General features: G+C 38.4%; 1 protein-coding gene across 28 annotated transcripts in view; it reads left to right on the top strand.

Annotated features, from left to right (window-relative positions):
* The window catches only part of SCAPER (S-phase cyclin A associated protein in the ER), a 555,380-nt gene that overhangs the window by 293,948 nt on the left and 238,907 nt on the right, over nt 1–22,525 (top strand).

Genomic DNA, 22,525 nt, shown 5'->3' with positions numbered 1-22,525 from the left:
AAGCCCTGCCCTCAGGAAAGAAAAAACTATTTCACCAGAGCCTAACCTTCTGGGGTTTTATCATAGCCAGTTCTACCTGGTGAAATGGGAAAACCCAACTCCTATGTTCATTAGCCATGCTTTTCCACATAAGGGGGAAAAAAAAAGAAGTACTGGTTAAAGTCACAGTCCAGCTGCACAGGCTCACCAAAATAGTGAGACTTAATCATAGAATTATAGAACATTTATCTTCCTTTCATCTTTTACCGTGATTTTACTAAAGGCTCATTTACTACCATAGTTCCATTTACCTAGTACATCATGTCCATCTTTCAAAAAACTGACAGGATATACTAAAAGGCAAAAAATGCAATTTGAGGAGACTGAACTAGCATCAGATTCAGAGTCAGATACAACAGAAATGTTGGAATTACCAGATCAGAAATTTAAACAACCATGAATAATATGCTAGGGCATTAATGAAAAAGTGGGCAACATGCAATGACAGATGGATAATATAAGCTGGGAGATAATTTTTTTTTTAAGTGAGACCTTTTAATCAAAGGTCTCATTCTGTTGCCCAGGCTGAAGTGCAGTGGCATGATCATAGCTTACTGTAACCTCAGCCACCTGGGCTCAGGCAACTCCCAACTCAGCCTCCTCAGTAGTTAGGACTACGGGCACATGCCACCATGCCCAGCAATTTTTTTTTTTTTTAAGAGACAAGATCTCACTATATTGTTGCCCAGGCTGATCTTGAGCTCCTGGCCTCAAGCAGTCCTCTTGCCTAAGCCTCCCAAGGCACTGGGATTATAGGTGAGAGCCATTGTGCCCAGTCCAATATTCTAAGAAACAATAAAAAAGAAATGCCAGAATTTAAAAACACAGTAACAAAAGTGAACAGTGCTATTGACAGGCTCATTAGTAGACCAGATAGCTGAGGAAATAATCTCAGCTTGAGGATATGACAATAGTAACTTCCAAAATTGAAAAACAATTTAAAGAAGACTGGGGAAAAAGTGAACAGAATATCTGAAACTGTGGGTCAACTGCAAAAAGGTATAACATACATGTAATTGGGATACCAGAAGAGAAAAGAAAGTGAGGAAGAACAGAAGCAGTATTTGAAACAATGATGACTGAGAATTTTCCCCAAATTAGTGACAGACACCAAATCCTAGATCCAGGAAGTTTAGAGAATAGGAGAATACCAAGCAAGATGAATGCTTCCCCCAAAAAACAAAGACAAAAAATTCTACCTGTGAGCGTATCATATTCAAATTGCAGTAAATCAAAGAGAAATGAAAAATCCTGAAAGACACCAAAGGGGAAAGAAACACCTTACCTATATGGGAGCAAAGATTAGAAAAAAACTCACCAACCTAGAATTCTGTACTGTGCAAAGTTATACTTCAAAAATGAAGAAATAAAAACTTTTTCAGATAAACTAAATTGAGGGAATTTGTTGCTATTAGACTTGCCTTGCAGGAAATGTTAAAAGAAGTTCTTCAGAGAGAAGTTAAATGGTACAGATCAGAAACTCAGACCTGTATAACAAAAGGAAGAATTTTGAACAATGAATAAACATAGATAAAATAACATTTTTCTTATTGTTAATTTAACAGATAACAGTTTGTTCAAAATAATAATAGCAACAATGTTTTCTATTATGTATGCTTATGTGTGTATATACAGTTGACCCTTAAACAGCATGGGTTTGAACTACCCAAGCCCAATGATATGCAGATGTTTTCAACCAAACACGGATTGAAAATGTAGTATTCTCAGGATATAAAACTCATGGATATGGAGGGCTGACTTTTCATATTTGCAGATTCCAGGGGGCCAACTGCAGGACTTGAATACATGCAGATTTTGCTTTACATGGGGGTCCTGGAATCAATCTCACACATATACCAAGGGATGACTGTATATTTATTTCTAAGTGAAATGAATGACAACAATGATAGAAGGGATAGGAAGGAAAAATGAGGAATATTTTGTTATTATAAGGTACTTCACAGCACTGCCTGTGAAGCAGTATAGCATTATTTGAAACTGGACTTTGAATAATTATAAATCTATACTGCAAACTTTATTTTGCAACTACTAAAGTAAAAATAAGAAATATACAGTCATACATCACTTAACAATGAAAATATGTTCTGAGAGATGTGTCCTTAGGCAATTTCATCATTGTTTGAACATCAGAGTATACATACATAAACCCAGATGGTGTAGTCTACTATACATTTAAGCTAGATGATATGGCCTATAGCTCTTAGACTACAAACATGTATGCCATGTTACTGTAATGAATACTACAGGCAATTGTAACAAAATGATAAATATTTGTGTATCTAAACATAACTAAACATAGAAAAGATAGAGTAAAAATGCAGTATTATAATCTTTTGGGACCACTGTCATATATGCAGTCTGTCATTGACTGAAACATCCTTATACAGCATATGACTGTAATTGATGTGCTAAGAAAGGAGAGAATATTTAATCATATAAAATGCTAATTTAAAACCATCAAATAACAAGGCTAAATAAGAAAACTCACATACATATCATTAGATGGAGAAAAAACGTTTGACAACATCCATCACCCATTCATGATAGAACACCATTATTCTTATTTTAGAATATTATCTGCTGCCATTACTTTTTAAATAAAAAGCATAATTTTCCATTTCTATTCTGTGTATCCACATTAACATTTTCTTTAATTCTCAATACATTTTTTCTTCAGTTTTTGTTGCTAGTATTAGAAATTTCTTCTGTTGTTGTTTTTTGAGTAAACTTTTCAGAGGTTGTTTTTATTGGTCCTTTCCAAAAATTGCTTTAAAATGTATAGATTCGATCTTTGTTTTCTGTTTTGTTTTCACTTTGACTTCGTTTCTTCTTTTATCCTTCTTATTGTGTTTTCATAGAGAGTGTTTTTGTTTTTATTCATCTCCACATAATTGGTATGGATTTTATTTTGAATCTGAGTGATTTAGAAATATTTTTAAAAATTACTTTCCGGGTGGGGCACGGTGGCTCACGCCTGTAATCCCAGCACTTTGGGATGCCGAGGTGGGCAGATCGTCTGAGGTCAGGAGTTCGAGACCAGCATGACCAACGTGGTGAAGCCCTGTCTCTACTAAAAATATAAAAATTAGCCAGGCATGGTGGCAGGTGCCTGTAATCCCAGCTACTCGGGAGGCTGAGGCAGGAGAATTGCTTGAACCTGGGAGGCGGAGGTTGCAGTGGGCAGAGATTGTGCCATTGCACTCCAGCCTGGGTGACAAGAGCAAGACTTCATCTCAAACACACACACACACACACACACACACACACACACACACACACACACACACATATATACACTTTCCAAGTATGCTATTTTTCTAATAGTTTTGCTTAATTTTAAGTTTATATGTTGTTCAGTGATTTCTGCCTTTGGGATTTGGGATCTTCTTTCTTAATACAGTTTACTAATTGTAACTATTCCTTATTTTTTGAAAAGTATGTTATCTGTTTGGTACAAAGTGTGTAATATCATAATAGATATTTCTATATTTTTTCTAGCATTATGAAATTTTAAAAAAATTCAGAAAAGTTGGAAAGAATTTTACTGTGGAAACTTATATATCCTCTACATATATTCCGTAATTATTTACTATACTTAATCACATTGATTCATCTTTCCATCCCTTTATCCATTATCAATCCATCAGATTTTGATGCATGAAAGTAAATTGCTTACATTAGTATATTCCTCCTCCAGTATTTCAACATGCATGTTATTAACTCAAGTTCATTATTTGTGTATCCTTGTTTGTGTGTTTGTTTTGAGGTAAAATTTACATGTAACAAAATGCACAGATCTTAAGGGTGACATTTGATAAATTTTGACAAATGCATACACTGAGTATTTTAAACACCTCTCAAAATTTGCACAGTATCATCATCCCAGAAGGTTATTATATGTCCTTGGTGAATCCCTTTACTCCCACCCAAGAGGCAACCACTATTCTGATTTTCTTTCACCATTGATTAGAATCACCTGTTGTAGAGCTTGTCTTTCAGACAACATGAGAGAATCATCTGTTGTAGAGCTTGCTATAAATGTAATCAAATAGTATGGACTCTTTTGTATAAGCCTTCTTTCATTCAGCATGTTTTTGTGTTTCACCCATGTTGTGTTTATCAGTTCATTCCTTTTTATTGCTGGACAGTACTCCTATGAGTAAATGTAGCCTTGATTTGTTTGTGTATTCCACTAATGATGGATACTTGGGCTCTTTCTACTTTTTGGAAATAAATTTTGGGTATAAGTTTTCATTTCTATTGGGTGATTACCTAGGCATGAATGTGCAGAGTCCTTTGATATGTGTATGTTTAGGTTTATAAGAAACCACGAGACCTTTTTTTCAAAGTATTATTACCATTTTACTATTTACCAACAATGTGTGAGAGTTCCTGTTTCATATCCTTGGTAATATTTGATGTTGTCAATCTTTTTAATTTTAGGCATTCAGATGGGTATGTAGTGGCACTTTTAAATTTTATTTAGAGTTTCCATGATAATCCTAATGATGTTGAGTGTCCTCTCATGTATGTATAAGCCATTTATTTCTTCATATGGCAAGTGTCTATTCAGATATTTTGCCATTTTTTGTGAGTTATCTTTTTTTATTATTGAATTGTAGATCTCTAGATACTTGTGTATGTTTTTATTATTTTTTAAAAATATAGCAGGTAATGTTATGCTTAATACATATTCATTTTATTACCGCTAGAAACTGGGTCCTGGCAAAAGTTGTTTTTTTTTTTAATTATACTTTAATTTCTGGGATAAATGTGCAGAACATGCAGGTTACGTAGGTATACATGTGCCATGCTGCACCTGTCAACCTGTCATCTACATTAGGTAGTTCTCCTAATGCCATCCCTCCTCTATCCCCCTAACCCCAACAGACCCCGGTGTGTGATGTTTCCTTCCCTGTGTCCATGTGTTCTCATTGTTCACCTCCCACTTAGGAGTGAGAACATGTGGTGTTTGGTTTTCTGTTCCTGTGTTAGTTTGCAGAGAATGACGGTTTCCAGCTTCATCCATGTCCCTGTAAAGGACATGAACTCATCCTTTTTATGGCTATATAGTATTCCACGGTGTATATATGTCACATTTTCTTTATCCAGTCTATCATTGATGGGCATTTGGGTTGGTTCCAAGTCTTTGCTATTGTGAACAGTGCTGCAATAAACATACGTGTGCATGTGTCTTTATAGTAGAATGATTTATAATCCTTTGGGTATATACCCAGTGATGGGATTGCTGGGTCAAATGGCATTTCTAGTTCTAGATCCTTGAGAAATCGCCACACTGTCTTCCACAATGGTTGAACTAATTTACACTCCCAGCAACAGTGTAAAAGTTTTCCTATTTCTCCACATCCCCTCCAGCATTCGTTGTTTCCTGACTTTTTAATGATGGCCATTCTAACTGGCGTGAGATGGTATCTCATTGTGGTTTTGATTTGCATTTCTTTAATGACCATTGATGATGAGCCTTTATTCATATGTTTGTTGGCTGCATAAATGTCTTCTTTTGAGAAGTGTCTGTTCATATCCATCACCCACTTTTTGATGGGGTTGTTTTTTTTTTCTTGTAAATTTGTTTAAGTTCCTTGTAGATTCTGGATATTAGCCCTTTGTCAGATGGATAGATTGCAAAAATTTTCTCCCCTTCTGTAGGTTGCTTGTTCACTCTGATGATAGTTTCTTTTGCTATGCAGAAGCTCTTTAGTTTAATTACATCTCATTTGTCAATTTTGTCTTTTATTGCCGTAGCTTTTGATATTTTAGTCATGAAGTCTTTGCCCATGCCTGTGTCCTGAATGGTATTGCCTAGGTTTTCTTCTAGGGTTTTTATGATTTTAGGCCTTATGTTTAAGTCTTTAATCCATCACGAGTTAATTTTTGTGTAAGGTGTAAGGGAAGGGGTCCAGTTTCAGTTTTCTACATATGGCTAGCCAGTTTTCTCAACACCATTAATTAAATAGGGAATCCTTTCCCCATTTCTTGTTTTTGTCAGGTTTGTCAAAGATCAGATGGTTGTAGATGTGTGGCATTATTTCTGAGGGCTCTATTCTGTTCCGTTGGTCTATATCTCTGTTTTGGTACTAGTACCATGCTGTTTTGGTTACTGTAGCCTTGTATAGTTTGAAGCCAGGTAGCGTGATGCCTCCAGTTTTGTTCTTTTTGCTTAGGATTCTCTTGGCTATACAGGCTCTTTTTTGGTTCCATATGAAATTTAAAGTAGTTTTTTCTAATTCTGTGAAGAAAGTCAATGGTAGCTTGATGGGGATAGCATTGAATCTATAAATTACTTTCGGCAGTGTGGCCATTTTCATGATATTGATTCTTCCTATCCATTAGCATGGAATGTTTTTCATTTGTTTGTGTCCTCTTTTATTTTGTGGAGTAGTGGTTTATAGTTCTCCTTGAAGAGGTCCTTCACATCCCTTGTAAGTTGTTTTGCTAGGTATTTTGTTCTCTTTGTAGCAATTGTGAATGGGAGTTCACTCATGATTTGGCTCTCTGTTTGTCCATTATTGGTGTATAGGAATGCTTGTGATTTTTGCACACTGATTTTGTATCCTGAGACTTTGCTGAAGTTGCTTATCAGCTTAAGGAGATTGGGGCTTAGATGATGGGGTTTTCTAAATATACAGTCATCTCATCTACAAACAGAGACAATTTGACTTCCTCTCTTCCTATGTGAATACCCTTTATTTCTTTCTCTTGCCTGATTGTCCTGGCCAGAACTTCCAATACTGTGTTGAATAGGAGTGGTGAGAGAGGGCATCCTTGTCTTTGCCGGTTTTCAAAGGGAATGCTTCCAGCTTTTGCCCATTCGATATGATACTGGCTGTGGGTTTGTCATAAATAGCTCTTATTATTTTGAGATACGTTCCATCAATGCCTACTTTATTGAGAGTTTTTAGCATGAAGGGGTGTTGAATTTTATCAAAGGCCTTTTCTGCATCTATTGAGATAATCTTGTGGTTTTTCTCGTTGGTTCTGTTTATGTGATGGATAGTATTGATTTGTATATGTTGAACTAGCCTTGCATCCCAGGGATGAAGCCGACTTGATCATGGTAGATAAGCTTTTTAATGTGCTGCCGGATTTGGTTTGCCAGTATTTTACTGAGGATTTTCACATCGGTGTTCAACAGGGATATTGGCCTGAAACTTTCTTTTTTTGTTGTGTCTCTGCTGAGTTTTGGTATCAGGATGATGCTGGCCTCATAAAATGAGTTAGGGAGGAGTCCGTCTTTTTCTGTTGTTTGAAGTAGTTTTAGAAGGAATGGTACCAGTTCCTCTTTGTACCTCTGGTAGAATTTGGCTATGAATCCGTCTGGTCCTGGGCTTTTTTTTTTTTTGGTTGGTAGGCTATTAATTACTGCCTCAATTTCAGAACTTCATATTGGTCAATTCAGGGATTCTTCTTCTTCCTGGTTTCGTCTTGGGAGGGTGTATGTGTCCAGGAAGTTATCCATTTCTTCTAGATTTTCTATTTTATTTGCATAGAGGTGTTTATAGTATTCTCTGATGGTAGTTTGTGTTTCTGTGGGATAAGTGGTGATCTTTTCTTTGTCATTTTTTATTGTACCTATTTGATTCTTCTCTCTTTTCTTCTTTATTAGTCTGGCTAGTGGTCTATCTATTTTGTTAATCTTTTCAAAAAACCAGCTCCTGGATTCACTGATTTTTTTGAAGGGTTTTTCACGTCTGTATCTCCTTCAGTTCTGCTCTGATCCTAGTTATTTCTTGTCTTCTGCTAGCTTTTGAATTTGTTTGCTCTTGCTTCTCAGTTCTTCTAATTGTGATGTTAGAGTGTTGATTTTAGATCTTTTCCTCCTTTCTCCTGTGGGCATTTAGTGCTATAAATTTCCCTCTAAACTCTGCTTTGGCAGTGTCCCAGAGATTCTGGAACATTTTGTATTTGTTCCCATTGGTTTCAAAGAACGTATTATTTCTGCCTTAATTTTGTTATGTAACCAGTAGTCATTCAGGAGCAGTTTGTTCAGTTTCCATGTAATTGTGCAGTTTTGAGTGAGTTTCTTAATCCTGAGTTCTAATTTGGTTGCGCTGTGGTCTGAGAGACTGTTATGATTTCTGTTCTTTTGCATTCGCTGAGGAGTGTTTTACTTCCAATTATGTGGTCAATTTTAGAATAAGTGCGATGTGGTACTGAGAAGAATGTATATGCTGTTGATTTGGGGTGGAGAGTTCTGTAGATGTCTATTAGGTCCACTTAGTCCAGAGCTGAGTTCAAGTCCTGAATATCCTTGTTAATTTTCTGTCTTGTTGATCTGTCTAATATTGACAGTGGGGTGTTAAAGTTTCCCACTATTATTGTGTGTGGGTCTAAGTCTGTTTGTACATCTCTAAGAACTTGCTTTATGAATCTGGGTGCTCCTGTATTGGGTCCATATATATTTAGGATAGTTAACTCTTCTTGTTGCATTGATCCCTTTACCATTATGTAATGCCCTTCTTTGTCTCTTTTGATCTTTGTTGGCTAAAGGTCTGTTTTATCAGAGACTAGGACTGCAACCCCTGCTTTTCTTTTGCTTTTCATTTGCTTCGTAGATCTTCCTCCATCCCTTTATTTTGTGCCTACTTTTGTCTTTGCATGTGAGATGGGCCTCCTGAATACAGCACACCAATGGTTCTTGACTCTTTATCCAATTGGCCAGTCTGTGTCTTTTAATTAGGGCATTTAGCCCATTTACATTTAAGGTTAATATTGTTATGTGTGAATTTCATCCTGTCATTATTATTCTAGCTGGTTATTTTGCCAGTTAATTGATTCAGTTTCTTCATAGTGTTGATGGTCTTTACAGTTTAATATGTTTTTGCAGTGGCTGGTACCGGTTTTTCCTTTCCATATTTAATGCTTCCTTCAGGAGCTCTTGTAAGGCAGGCCTGGTGGTGACAAAATTGCTCAGCATTTACTTGTCTGTAAAGGATTTTATTTCTCCTTTGCTTATGAAGCTTAATTTGGCTGGATTTGAAATTCTGGGTTGAAAATTCTTTTCTTTAAAAATGTTGAATATTGGCCCCTACTCTCTTCTGGCTTGTAGAGTTTCTGCAGAGAGATCCGCTGTTAGTCTGATGGGCTTCCCTTTGTGGATAACCCAACCTTTCTCTCTGGCTGCCCTTAACATTTTTTCCTTCATTTCAACCTTGGTGAATCTGATGATTATGTGTCTTGGGGTTGCTCTTCTCAAGGAGTATCTCTGGGGCATTCTCTGTATTTCCTGAATTTCAGTGTTGGCCTGTCTTGCTAAGTTGGGGAAGTTCTCCTGGATAATATCCTGAAGAGTGTTTTCCAACTTGTTTCCATTCTCCCAGTCACTTTCAGGCACACCAGTCAAACATAGTTTTGTTCTTTTCACATATTCCCATATTTCTTGGGGGCTTTGTTCATTCCTTTCTATTCTTTTTTCTCTAATCTTGTCTTCATGCTTTATACCATTACGTTGATCTTCAGTTTCTGATGTCCTTTCTTCCACTTGGCTGATTCAGCTATTGATACTTGTGTATGCTTCACGAAGTTCTCCTGTTGTGTATTTCAGCTCCATCAGGTCATTTATGTTCTTCTCTAAACTGGTTATTCTAGTTAGCAATTCCTCTATCCTTTTTTCAAGGTTCTTAGCTTCCTTGCATTCGGTTATAACATGCTCCTTTAGCTCAGAGGAGTTTGTTATTACCCACCTTCTGAAGCCTACTTCTGTTAATTTGTCAAACTCATTCTCCATCCAGTTTTATTCCCTTGCTGGCAAGGAGTTGTGATCCTTTGGAGGAGAAGAGGCCTTCTGGTGTTTGGAATTTTCAGGCTTTTTGTGCTGGTTTTTCCTCATCTTCCTGGATTTATCTACCTTTGGTCTTTGATGTTGGTGACCTTCGGATGGGGTTTCTGTGTGGATGTCCTTTTTGTTGCTGTTGATGCTATTCCTTTCTGTTTGTCAGTTTTTCTTGTAACAGTCAGACCCCTGTACTTCAGGTCTGCTGGAGTTTGCTGGAGGTCCACTCCAGATCCTGTTTGCCTTGGTATCACCAGTGGATGCTGCAGAACAGCAAAGATTGCTGTCTGTTTTTTCCCTCTGGAGGCTTTGTCTCAGAGGGGCACCCACCAGATGCCAGCCAGAGCTCTCCTGTGTGAGGTGTTTGTCGACCCCTGCTGGGAGGTGTCTCCCAGTCAGGAGGCACGGGGGTCAGGGACCCACTTGAGGCGGCAGTCTGTCCTTTATGTGAGCTCGAGCACTGTGCTAGGAGATCCGCTGCTCTCTTCAGAGTCAGCAGGCTGGAATGTTTAAGTCTCCTGAAGCTCTGCCCACAGCCATCCCTTCCCCCAGGTGCTCTGCCCCAGGGAGATGGGAGTTTTATCTATAAGCCCCTGACTGGGGCTGCTCCCTTTCTTTCAGATATGCCCTGCCCAGAGAGGAGGAGTCCAGAGAGGCAGTCTGGCTACAGCAGCTTTGCGGAGCTATGATGCCTCCACCCAGCTCGAACTTCCCGGTGGCTTTGTTTACTCTGTGAGGGGAAAATTGCCTACGCAAGCCTCAGTAATGGCAGGCACCCCTCCCCACACCAAGCTCAAGCTTCCCAGGTCAACTTCAGACTGCTGTGCTGGCAGCGAGAATTTCAAGCTGATGGATATTAGCTTGCTGGCCTCTGTGGGGGTGGGATCTGCTGAGCAAGACCAGTTGGCTCCCTGGCTTCAGCCCCCTTCCCAGGGTAGTGAATGGTTCTGTCTTGGTGGTGTTCCAGGCGCCACTGCGGTATAAAAAAACACTCCTGCAGCTAGCTCAGTGTCTGCCCAAAAGGCCACCCAGTTCTGTGCTTGAAACCCAGGGCCCTGGTGGCATAGGCACCCAAGGGAATCTCCTGGTCTGCAGGTTGCAAAGACCTTGGGAAAAGCGTAGTATCTGGGCCAGAGTGCACCATTCCTCAAGGCACAGTCCCTCAAGGCTTCCCTTGGCTAGGAGAGGGAGTTCCCCAAACCCTGCGTGTCCCAGGTGAGGCAACACCCCACCCTGCTTTGGCTGACCCTCCATGGGCTGCACCCACTGTCTAACCAGTCCCAATGAGATGAGCCAGGTACCTCAGTTGGAAATGCAGAAATCACCTGCCTTCTGCGTTGATCTTGCTGGGAGCTGCAGAATGTAGCTGTTCCTTTCAGCCATCTTGCCAGCCACCAAACGTTTTTTTTAGAAAGGACCAGGTTGTAAATATTTTAGGGTTTGTGGGCCTAAAGTGAGGGTCTATATTTTAGGCTTTGTGAGTCTCACTTATTCAACTGTCTATCTTTGTAGCATAAGGGAGTCACAGAGAATACATAAATGAATTTATGTGACCATATTCAAATAACATTTTATTTGAGCAGTGGGCTGTGGGCTGTAGTTGGCCTAACTCTGCTTTAACAATTACATGAAGTCATAATTGAAATGCCTCTTTATTTCTAAAATATCTTCCTTTCCTCTAAGATGCCATTTTAAAAATATTTTCATTCCTAAGTATTACCTATTTTTATATACCTATATATAGAACCTATATAACCTATATATTACCTATATATCTCTCTCTATATATAACATAGATATTATATATATAATCTGTAGGTAGGTAGGTAGGTAGGTAGATAGATAGATAGATAGATAGATAGATAGATAGATAGATATACATTTTTTGAGACACATGGTCTCACTCTGTTGCCCAGGGTGGGGTGCAATGGTGCAATATCAGCTCACTGCAGCCTCAGCCTACCAGGCTCAGGCAGTCTGCCCACCTCAGCCCCCCAAGTAGCTGGGACTACAGGCATGTGCCACCCTGTCTGGATAATTTTTGTATTTTTTGTAGATATGGGATTTTGCCATGTTGCCCAGGCTGGTCTCAAACTGCTGAGCTAAAGCAATCCACCCACTTTGGCCTCCCAAAGTACTGGGATTATGGGCATGTGCCACTGCGGCCCAGCCTATATTTTTATCTTTCTTTGTAGAAACTTGTATATACATTTTGATTGGCAACTTGCTTTTTACTGTTAATATTTTGTGTACTTTTTTACTTTAGTAGTGATACATAGTATTCTATTGTTTGAGTATTCTACAAAAAAATGCAAAAAGTAGCCAGACATGGTGACATGTGCCAGTAATCCCACCTACTCAGAAAGCTGAGGTGGGAGACTCACTTGAGCCCAAGAGGTTGAGGCTGTAGTGAGCCATGACTGCACCTCTGCACTCCAACCTGGGCAACAGAGCGAGACCCTGTCTCAAAAATATATAGATATATTAAAAGAATATTCTGTAATATATTCAAGAATTACCCTGTTGTTGCCCATGTATATTTTCCCCCTTTCCATTGTTTTTGTTATTGCCACAGACAAGAACTTTATTTATATGACATTGTATATATGTAATTTTGCAGGGCAGAAAACCAAACTGGCCTCCTGGGCATGCAACCCTGCACTCGGAAGGGTTCCACCCTGGTTAAAGTCGACTATTGCTGTCTTGAAATTGTTAATACATTTGAATGAAGGACCCTGCATTTTTCTTTTTCTTTTCTTTTTATTTGTATAAATTTAAGGGTTGAGGTACCAGTGCAATTTTGTTACAAAGATATATTTCATAGTGGTGTAGTCTGGGCTTTTAGTGTATCCATCACTGATAAAATGTACATTATACCCATTAAGTCATTCTCATCATTCACCACCTTGCCTGCAGTTATGAGTCTTCATTGTCTATCAGTCCATACTCTATGTCCATGTGTACACATTATTTAGCTCCCACTTATAAGAAAGAAGATGCAGTATTTGTCTGTTTCTGAATTATTTCACTTAAAATAATGGCCTTCAGTTCCACCCGTGTTGCTGCAAACATACATGATTTCATTTTTTAAATGACTGAATAGTATTTCCTTGTGTGTATGTATCACATTTTCTTTATCCAGTCATCTGTTGATGGACACTTAGGTTGATTCCATATCTTTCCTATTTTGAATAGTGCTGTGATAAACATACAAGTGCAGGTATCTTTTTGATAAAATGATTTCTTTTCCTTGGGGTAGATATCCAGTAGTGGGATTGCTGGATTAAATGGCAGTTCCATTTGTAGTTCTTTGAGAAATATTCATTCTGTTTTCCATAGAGATTGTACTAATTTACATTCCCACCAACATTATATAGGCATTCCCTTTTCTCTGCATCCCCATCAACATCTGTTTTTTTGTCTTTTTAATAATAGCCATGCAAATTATGTACCCAGTCTTGCTTAGAAATGAAATTTTTGGGGCCAAAGTCTATGTGCATTCTGATTTTAATAGAACCTTGTAATTTTTTATAGTGTATTTATACTCTGCCAATAGTTATGACGTTCTCTTTCCCTTAAATAGGATGCTATTGAAAAAAATACATTTTCCATGTTTTCATAGGCTGCTTATTCAAATATATAAACTTGTATTTTACTTCATGAGTTAAAAATCAGACTTAATTTTCATCCAAGCCTCCATTTCCAACTTATAACATTCTATCTAGTCACACTCAAAAATGGCAGATAGGAGGTGGGACTAAATTGCAGCTCCCACTTGGACAGACAGAGCAATGTGTGTGGAGACTTGCACTGTGAACTTTTGCTCCAAGAACTACTGCAGGAATATACCAGGAAAGCCGAGAGAATCCACAGACCCTCTGAAGGAAGTGGATTGCTCCTACAGGACCTGGGAGACAGTCCAAATACTGTGAGTGCCCAAATTGTGAAAGTGGGAAAGGAGGATGGTCCACCTCCAGACACACACAGGGGAACCTGAAGTTCCAGATCATGGAAGAAGGATTTGACCATACCTGGAGCTGAGTCAATTTAGAGCAGCATGAAATACAGGGGTAGAGGAGGCCATGGGAGAAGCCCTGTGGGCTCTCTGGGTCCCCAGGGAAGCCATTTTTGACTTGTCTCACAGGGGTCCTTCCAGAGGGCTGCCAGAGGAACTGAGAAAAGACCACAGGGAGAAGGAAACCTCCAGCAGAACTTTGTAACAATTCCAACCAAACGCGAAGTCTCCTGGCCAGAACTTGAGGGAGAGCATGAATCCGGTGTGCAGACTCAACAGGCAAGGAGGTGTGAAAGCCCTCCTTGCTTTCTCAGCTGGGAGGCTGGTAGCCTGGAGCATGTTCTCAGCTTAGCTTGCCCACTGCCTGGAAACAAACTTAGTGCTGTTGCGGGGGGCACAGTGGGAGTGACACCAGCCTTTTGGGTTGCATGGGAGCTGGCGAAGGCCTGTGACTGTCAGCTTTTCCCCACTTCCCTGACAACCTGTATGACACAGCAGAGGCAGCCATAATCCTCCTGGGAACATAACTCCATTGCCGCAGCAAGCCCTACCCAAGGAGAATCTGAGCTTAGACATGCCTAACCCTGCCCCCACCTGATAGTTCTTCCCTACCCACCCTGGTAGCTGAAGACAAAGGTCATATTCTGTTGGCTGTTCTTGGGCCCCACCCACCGCTAGATCCTCCCTTATACTACTATAACTGATCCTCTCTTGAAAATGCCACCTCCTGGCAGGCGGCCAAACAACACAAAACTAGTGTATTAAACGACTGCAACTAAGGACCCTCACAGAGTCCATTTCATTCCCTTGCCATCTCCATGGCTGGCATCCACGGCTGAGAGACCTGAAGACAGTTCACATTACAGATATCTGTGCAGACACCCCCCAGTACCAGCCCGGAGCCTGGTAGGCCTGCTGTGTGGCTAGATCCAGAAGAGAACAATCACTACAGTTCAGCTCTCGGGAAGCCACATCCCTAGGAAAAGGTGGAGAGTACTACATCAAGGGAACAGCCCATGGGACAAAAGAATCTGAACAGCAGCCTTGAGTGCCAGATGTTCCCTCTGACATAGCCTACTCAAATGAAAAAGAACCAGAAAAACAATTCTGGTAATATGGCAAAACAAGGTTCTTTAACACCCCCCAAAAAAATCACACTAGCCACCGCACCTGGCCAAGGAGTTCTAAATCTTGAAGCAAATCCTAGAAAGACATCAAAACAGAACCTCTTTAAAGCATAAATCTCACAGGACCTATAAAACAAAAATACAATTTAAAGACAAGTTATACAGGCAACCAACAGCACAACAAATGGGATAGTACCTCACATCTCAATACTCATGTTGAATGTAAATGGCCTAAATGCTCCACCCAAAAGATACAGAATTGCAGAATGGGTAAGAATTCACTAACCAAGTGTCTGCTGCCTTCAAGAGACTCACCTAACTCATAAGGACTCACATAAACTTAATGTAAAGGGGTAGAAAAAGACATTCCATGCAAATGGAAACCAAAAGCGAACAGGAGTAGCTATTCTTATATCAGACAAAGCAAACTTCAAAGCAACAGCGATTGAAAAAGACAAAGAGGGACATTATATAATGATGAAAGACGTTGTACAACAGGAAAATATCACAATCCTAAACATATATGCACCTAACACTGGAGCTCCCAAATTTATAAAACAACTACTGCTACCTAAGAAATGAGAGAGACAGGGCCGGGCGCGGTGGCTCACACCTGTAATCCCAGCACTTTGGGAGGCCGAGGCAGGTGGATCACAAGGTCAGGAGATCAAGACCATCCTGGCTAACATGGTGAAACCCCATCTCTACAAAAAAATACAAAAAATTAGCCGGGCGTGGTGGCAGGCGCCTGTAGTCCCAGCTACTCGGGAGGCTGAGGCAGGAGAATGGTGTGAACCCAGGAGGCAGAGCTTGCAGTGAGCCGAGATTGTGCCACTGCACTCCAGCCTGGGCGACAGAGTGAGACTCTGTCTAAAAAAAAGAAAAAGAAATGAGAAAGACAGTAGCACAGTAATAGTGGGGGATTTCAGTACTCCACTGACAGCACTAGGCAGGTCATCAAGACAGAAAGTCAACAAGGAAACCATGTATTTAAACTATACCCGAGAACAAAGGGACTTAACAGATATTTCTACCTAACAGCCACAGAATATACATTCTATTGATCAGTTGTATGGAACTTTCTCCAACATAGACCATATGATAGGCCACAAAACAAGTCTCAATAAATTTAAGAAAATTGAAATTATATCATGTACTCTGTCAGACCACAGTGGAATAAAATTGGAAATCAACTCCAAAAGGAATTTTCAAAACAATGCAAATACATGGAAATTAAATAACCTGCCCCTGAATGATCATTGGGTCAACAATTTAAATCATTGGGTCAAACAATGATCATTGGGTCAAACAATTTAAATATTCTTTGAACTGAACAATAACAGTGACACAGCCTATCAAAATCTCTGGGATACAGCAAAGGCAGTGCAAAGAGGAAAGTTCATAGTATTAAATGCCTTCATCAAAAAGTCTGAAAGAGCACAAATAGACAATCTAAGATCACACCTCAATGAACTAGAGAAACAAGAACAAACCAAACCCAAACCCAGCAGAAGAAAAGAAATAACCAAGATCAGAGCAGAACTAAATGAAATAGAAACCAAAAAAAAATACAACAGATAAATGAAACAAAAAGCTGGTTCTTTGAAAAGATAAATAAAATTAACAGACCATTCTATTGATTGGGAAGATCCAAATAAGCTCAAATATAAAACGGGAGATATTACAACTGACACCACAGAAATACAAAAGATCATTCAAGGGTACTATGAACACCTTTACGTTCATAAACTAGAAAACCTAGAGGAGATGGATAAATTTCTGAAAAGATACAACTCTCCTAGCTTAAATCAGGAAGAATTAGAAAGGCTGAACAGACCGATAACAAGCAGCGAGATTTAATGGTAATTTAAAAATTACCACCACCAACAAAAAAAAGTCCAGGACCAGACAGATTCACAGCTGAATTCTATCAGACATTCAAAGAAGAATTGGTACCAATTCTACTGACACTATTCCACAAGATAAAGAGGGAATCCTCCCTAAATCATTCTATGAAGCCAGTATCACCCTAATACCAAAACCAGGAAAGAACATAACAAAAAAAGAAAACTACAGACAAATATCCCTGATGAACAGACCAATATGCCTGATATTTAGTAGACTTGAGCATCTGATTTTGGTATCCATCTGGGGATAGTGAAACCATCCCCAAACAGATACCAAGGATAACTGTATATGTAATACACACACACACATTTATACACACATATATATGTATGCATACGTATATACATTCATTTATTTATTTTCTAGCTCTGTTCATTGAAGAGGCATGAAAAGAATGCCTAACTCAGTAGCAAAGAGCATCTCTAGTGCTCATTGATTTGGGGTTTGAAATATCTTTTCTCAGTAAAAGAAACAAGCGCTTCTTGGGGAAATGGCTAATTCCTGATCTGAATGTCTAAATAAAGCCCTAAATTTATTTAATTAATTCCAGACATGAATGTCTCAAAATAGCTCTAAATTTAGACCATGTACCTTCCAAATAGAGGAGATGAAAGGTTAATTAATTTATGTCTTCCTATCCATTATGCTAAAGAACAATCTTAGTTCCCAAATGGACCAAGTATCTTTTTTTACACTTTTACAAATGATCCTAGTGGACCACCCCACCACCCCAAGCAAACTTAACTGTGATAAAAGTTAGGAATTCTTGGAGAGATACTTTTACATTTCACATTTACCAATGACAGACTTGAGCTTAGAGTTGCTGAAATTTGTTCCAGTTTTAAGAAGAAAATATTGATCTTACAGCATTATTCACAAAACCATTTACCTGACAGATACTTCTCATATTCCTAGGTGGGAAGATACAACACCTTCACTTCTTCTTTTCATTATAGAAAAATTATCTGCCAGAAGGAATCCAAATAAAAGTTTCTGTGTTAAAAACTACACTCTCTAAGCAGCTCGTGTTTTTGCACTGTGAGGAAAATATAGCTCTCAGAGCTTGACTTCTCTGACATTCTATAATTATTTACAGTATGAATTAAAATCTAGTGCTTTTTTTCTTGACGGGCTATTTTATTTGTTGTACTTCTGTGAAGGCAGGGAATGAGACAGGGGTGTAGCTCATATTACCAAAGCATCCCCTTGATTTGGCATTCTTCCTTGAAGGATAGGTTCAGAATTGATTTACCTCAGGGTGAAATACAAGCCTCTTGTATTCTGTGAATTAAAATGGTCCTTGTGCCTCCCTCAGTACTGCTGATTTTCAGTCAAATGTCAGCATTCTTGGTAAGAATAGTGCTAGATTCATATATATCTGTTGCTATGGCTGCATATTTAGTTACATGGTATGCAGACATTAGCCAAAAGCTGAAGTGGCTACTTACCTATCACACAGTGAAGTTCACTGCCAATAATCTTCCACATAAGGTCAGTAACTTTAATTGGATGTGACTCTAGCCCATATTTGATTGGAAGGTAAAATAAGTATGCTGCCATTACTCAATTTTTTTTATTTTTAATATTCTCTTTTTCCATTTGTTAGATTGAGATATACTATCAGTGAACAGTAATAATAGTTGACCATTTATTGAATGTCTACTTTAGTGTGTGGTGTCAGAATTATTATAGTAATCATTTGTAACCTCCCAAAGCTCTGAAAGGAAATATATATTATCCTGACTTTTAAGATGAAGAAACTGAGATTCAGAGAAGTTAAATAACCTCCCCAGGGTTTATACACATGGTATGTGCTGGAGCCAGAATTCAAGTATAGGTACTTTTGATTTTACAGTTTCTATTTCTATTCTTTGACTTATCAAAGTAAGCTTCATATAAATAGCTGAGGCTTAAACTGAAGTTCAACAGTGCCTTTTTGAGTGGCATTTGTTGTTGTATTCTTTGAAAAATTTTAACGTTTACATAAATTTTTAGATGAAATTGTACTCTGGGAATATAGTCTTTTGTGAATAGAACTTTCTTATTTAAATTGAGGCTGGGCATGGTGGGCTCACACCTGTAATCCCAGCACTTTGGGAGGCTGAGGCAGGAGGATCACTTGTGCCCAGGAGTTCAAGAACAGTGTGGGCAACATAGTGAGACCCTGTCTTTTCCAAATAAATAAATAAATAAGTAAAAATTAAATTGACTAATATGGTAAGAACGCAAAAGCATGAGATTTGAAGATTAAAGGCTTAGGTTTCAAGTCCCATAGTACATTTTACCAACTGCGTGACCTTGGGAAGATCACGTAACTTTCTTGAGCCTTAGATTTTGCATTTTTTATTTTTAATTTTTGTGGGCACATAGTAGGTGTATATGTTTATGGGTACATGAGATATTTTGATACAGGTATATAATGCATAATAATCACATCAGGGTAAATGGGATGTCCACCACCTGAAGCATTTATCCTCTCTTCGTGTCACAAACAATCCAATTATACTCTGTTATTTTAAAATGTACAATAAATTGTTGACTGTAGTCACTCTTATGGTATCAAATGCTAGATCTTATTCATTCTATCTAGCTATATTTTTGTACTTATTAATGACACACACTTCCCCACTACCCTTATCAGCCTCTGGTAACCATTGATCTCCTCTCTATCTCCATGAATTCAGTTGTTTTAATTTTTAGCTCCCAAACATAAGTGAAAACAAGGAAAGTTTGTCTTATTTCACCTGGTTTATTTCACTTAACATAATGACCTCCAGTTCCACCTGTGTTGTTGCAAATGACAAGATCTCGTTCCTTTTTATTGGTGAATATATTCCATTCTGAACATATACCACATTTTCTTTATCTGTTTATCTCTTGATGGACATTTAGGTTGCTTCCAAATCTTGGCTATTATGAATAGTGCTGCAATAAACATGGGAGAACAGATACCTCTTCGATATACTGATTTTTCTTTTGGTTGTATACCCACCAGTGGGATTGCTGGATCATATGGCAGCTCTGTTTCTAGTTTTTTGAGAAACCTCCAAACTGTTCTTCATAGTGGTTTTACTAATTTATAATGCATTCCCACCAACAGTGCATGAGGGTTTCCTTTTCTCCACATCCTCACCAGCATTTGTTATTGCCTTTTGGATAAAAGCCATTTTAACTGGGGTGAGATGATATCTCATTGTAGTTTTGATTTGCATTTTTCTGTTATCAATGATGTTGAGCACCTTTTCATATACCTGTGTGCCATTTGTATGTCTTCTCTTGAGAAATGTCTATTCAGATCTTTTGCCTATTTTTTAATTAGATTATTAGATTTTTTTCCTACAGAGCTCTTTCAGCTCTTATATATTCTGGTTGTTACACCTTTGTCAGATGGATAGTTTGTAAATATTTTCTCCCATTCTGTGGGTTGTTTCTTCACTTTGTTGATTCTTTCCTCTGCTATGCAGAAGCTTTTTAACTTGATGTGATCCCATTTGTCCATTTTTTTGCTTTGGCTGTCCATGCTTATGGGATTACACTGAAGAATTTTTTTTTTTTTTTTTTTGAGATGGAGTCTCACTCTATTGCTCAGGCTGGAGTGCAGTGGCTCAATCTCGACTCACCACAACCTCCGCCTTCCGGGTTCAAGCAATTATCCTGCCTCAGCCTCCCGAGTAGCTGGGACTAGAGGCATGTGCCACCATGTCTGGCTAATTTTTTAATTTTTAGTAGAGACAGGGTTTCACTATGTTGGCCAGGCTGGTCTCGAACTCCTGACCTCGTGATCCACCCGCCTTAGCCTCCCAAATTGCTGGGATTACAGGCATGAGCCATTGCACCTGGCCTACACTCAATAAATTTTTGCTCAGTTCAATGTACTGGAGAGTTTCTTTAGTGTCTTCTTGTAGTAGTTTCATAGTTTGAGGTCTTAGATTTAAGTCTTTAATTCTCTTTGATTTCACTTTTGTATATGACAAGAGATAGTTTCATTCTTTTGAATATGGATATCCAGTTTTCTCAGCACCATTTATTGAAGAGACTGTCTTGAGACTGTCTTTTCCTCAATGTATATTCTTGGTGACATTGTCAAAAATGAGTTCTCTGTAGATGTAAGGATTTGTTTCTAGATTCTCTATTCTGTTCCACTGGACTATGTGTCTGTCTTTATGTAAGTACCATGCTGTTTTGGTTACTCTAGCTTTGTAGTATACTTTGAGGTCAGATAGTGTGATTCCTTCTGTTTCGTTCTTTTTGCTCAGAATAGCTTTGGCTATTTTGTGTCTTTTGTACTTCCATGTAAGTTTTAGGATTGCTTTTTCAGTTTCTGTGAAATAGAAAAATACTTATTTCATTGGTATTTTGATAGAGATTGCATTGAAACTGTAGATTACTTCATATAATATAGACATTTTAACAATATTCTTTCATTCCATCAACATGGAATACCTTTTCATGTGTCTTCTTCAGTTTCTTACATCAATGTTGTATAGTTTTCATTGTAGAGATCATTTATTTCTTTGGTTAATTTCTAGGTATTTCATTTTATTTGAAGCTATTGTAAATACGATTAGTTTCTTGACTTTTTCAGATTGTTTGCTGTCAGGATGTAGAAATGCTAATGATTTTCATATGTTGATTTTATATCCTACAGTTTTACTGAATTTGTTTATTAGTTCTAATAGTTTTTTGGTGGAGTCTTTAGGTTTTTCCAAACATGAGATCATATCATCTGCAAAGAAGGATAATTTGACTTTTTATTTTTCAGTTTGGATGCCCTTCATTTCTTTCTGTTGTCCAGTTGGTCTAGGTAGGACTTCCAGTACTATGTTAAATAACAGTGGTGAAAGTGGGCATCCTTGTTTTGTTTCAGTTCTTAGAGGAAAGGCTTTTAGCATTTCTCTGTTCAGTATACTAGCTCTGTGTCTGTCATATATGTTTTTTATTGTGTTGAGGTATGTTCCTTCTATACACAGTTTTTGGAGGGTTTTTATCATGAATGAATGTTGAATTTTATCAAATGCTTTTTCAGGCCAGGCACGGTGGCTCACACCTGTAATCCTGGCATGTTGGGAGGCTGTGGCTGGCAGATTGCCTGAGCTCAGGAGTTCAAGACCAGCCTGAGCAACATGGTGAAACCCCTTATCTACTAAAATACAAAAAATTAGCCAGGTATGGTGGTGTGAGCCTGTAGTTCCAGCTAGTCAGGAGGCTGAGGCACAAGAATGGTTTGAACTTGGGAGGCAGAGGTTGCAGTGAGCTGAGATTACGCCACTGCACTCCAGCCTGGGCAACAGAGCGAGACTCTGTCTCCAAACAAAAGTAAAAACAAAAATAAATGCTTTTTCAGCATCTATTGAAATGATTATATTGTTTTTGTCCTTCATTCTGTTGATATGATGTATCCCCTTTGCGTATGTTGAACCATCCTTGCATCCCTGGGATAAATCTCATTTGGTCACGATGAATGATCTGTTTAATGTGTTATTGAATTCCACTTGCTTATATTTTGTTGAGGATTTTTATATCAATGTTCATCAGGGATATTGACCTATAGTTTTCTTTTTGTGCTTTGTCTGGTTTTGGTATCAGGCCTATACTGACCTCCTAGAATGAGTTTGAAAATATTCC

This window comes from Pongo abelii, chromosome 16 (genome assembly GCF_028885655.2).
Source record: "Pongo abelii isolate AG06213 chromosome 16, NHGRI_mPonAbe1-v2.0_pri, whole genome shotgun sequence".
NCBI classification, from domain to species: Eukaryota; Metazoa; Chordata; class Mammalia; order Primates; family Hominidae; genus Pongo; species Pongo abelii.
This window is presented reverse-complemented; position numbering and strand designations above follow the sequence as displayed.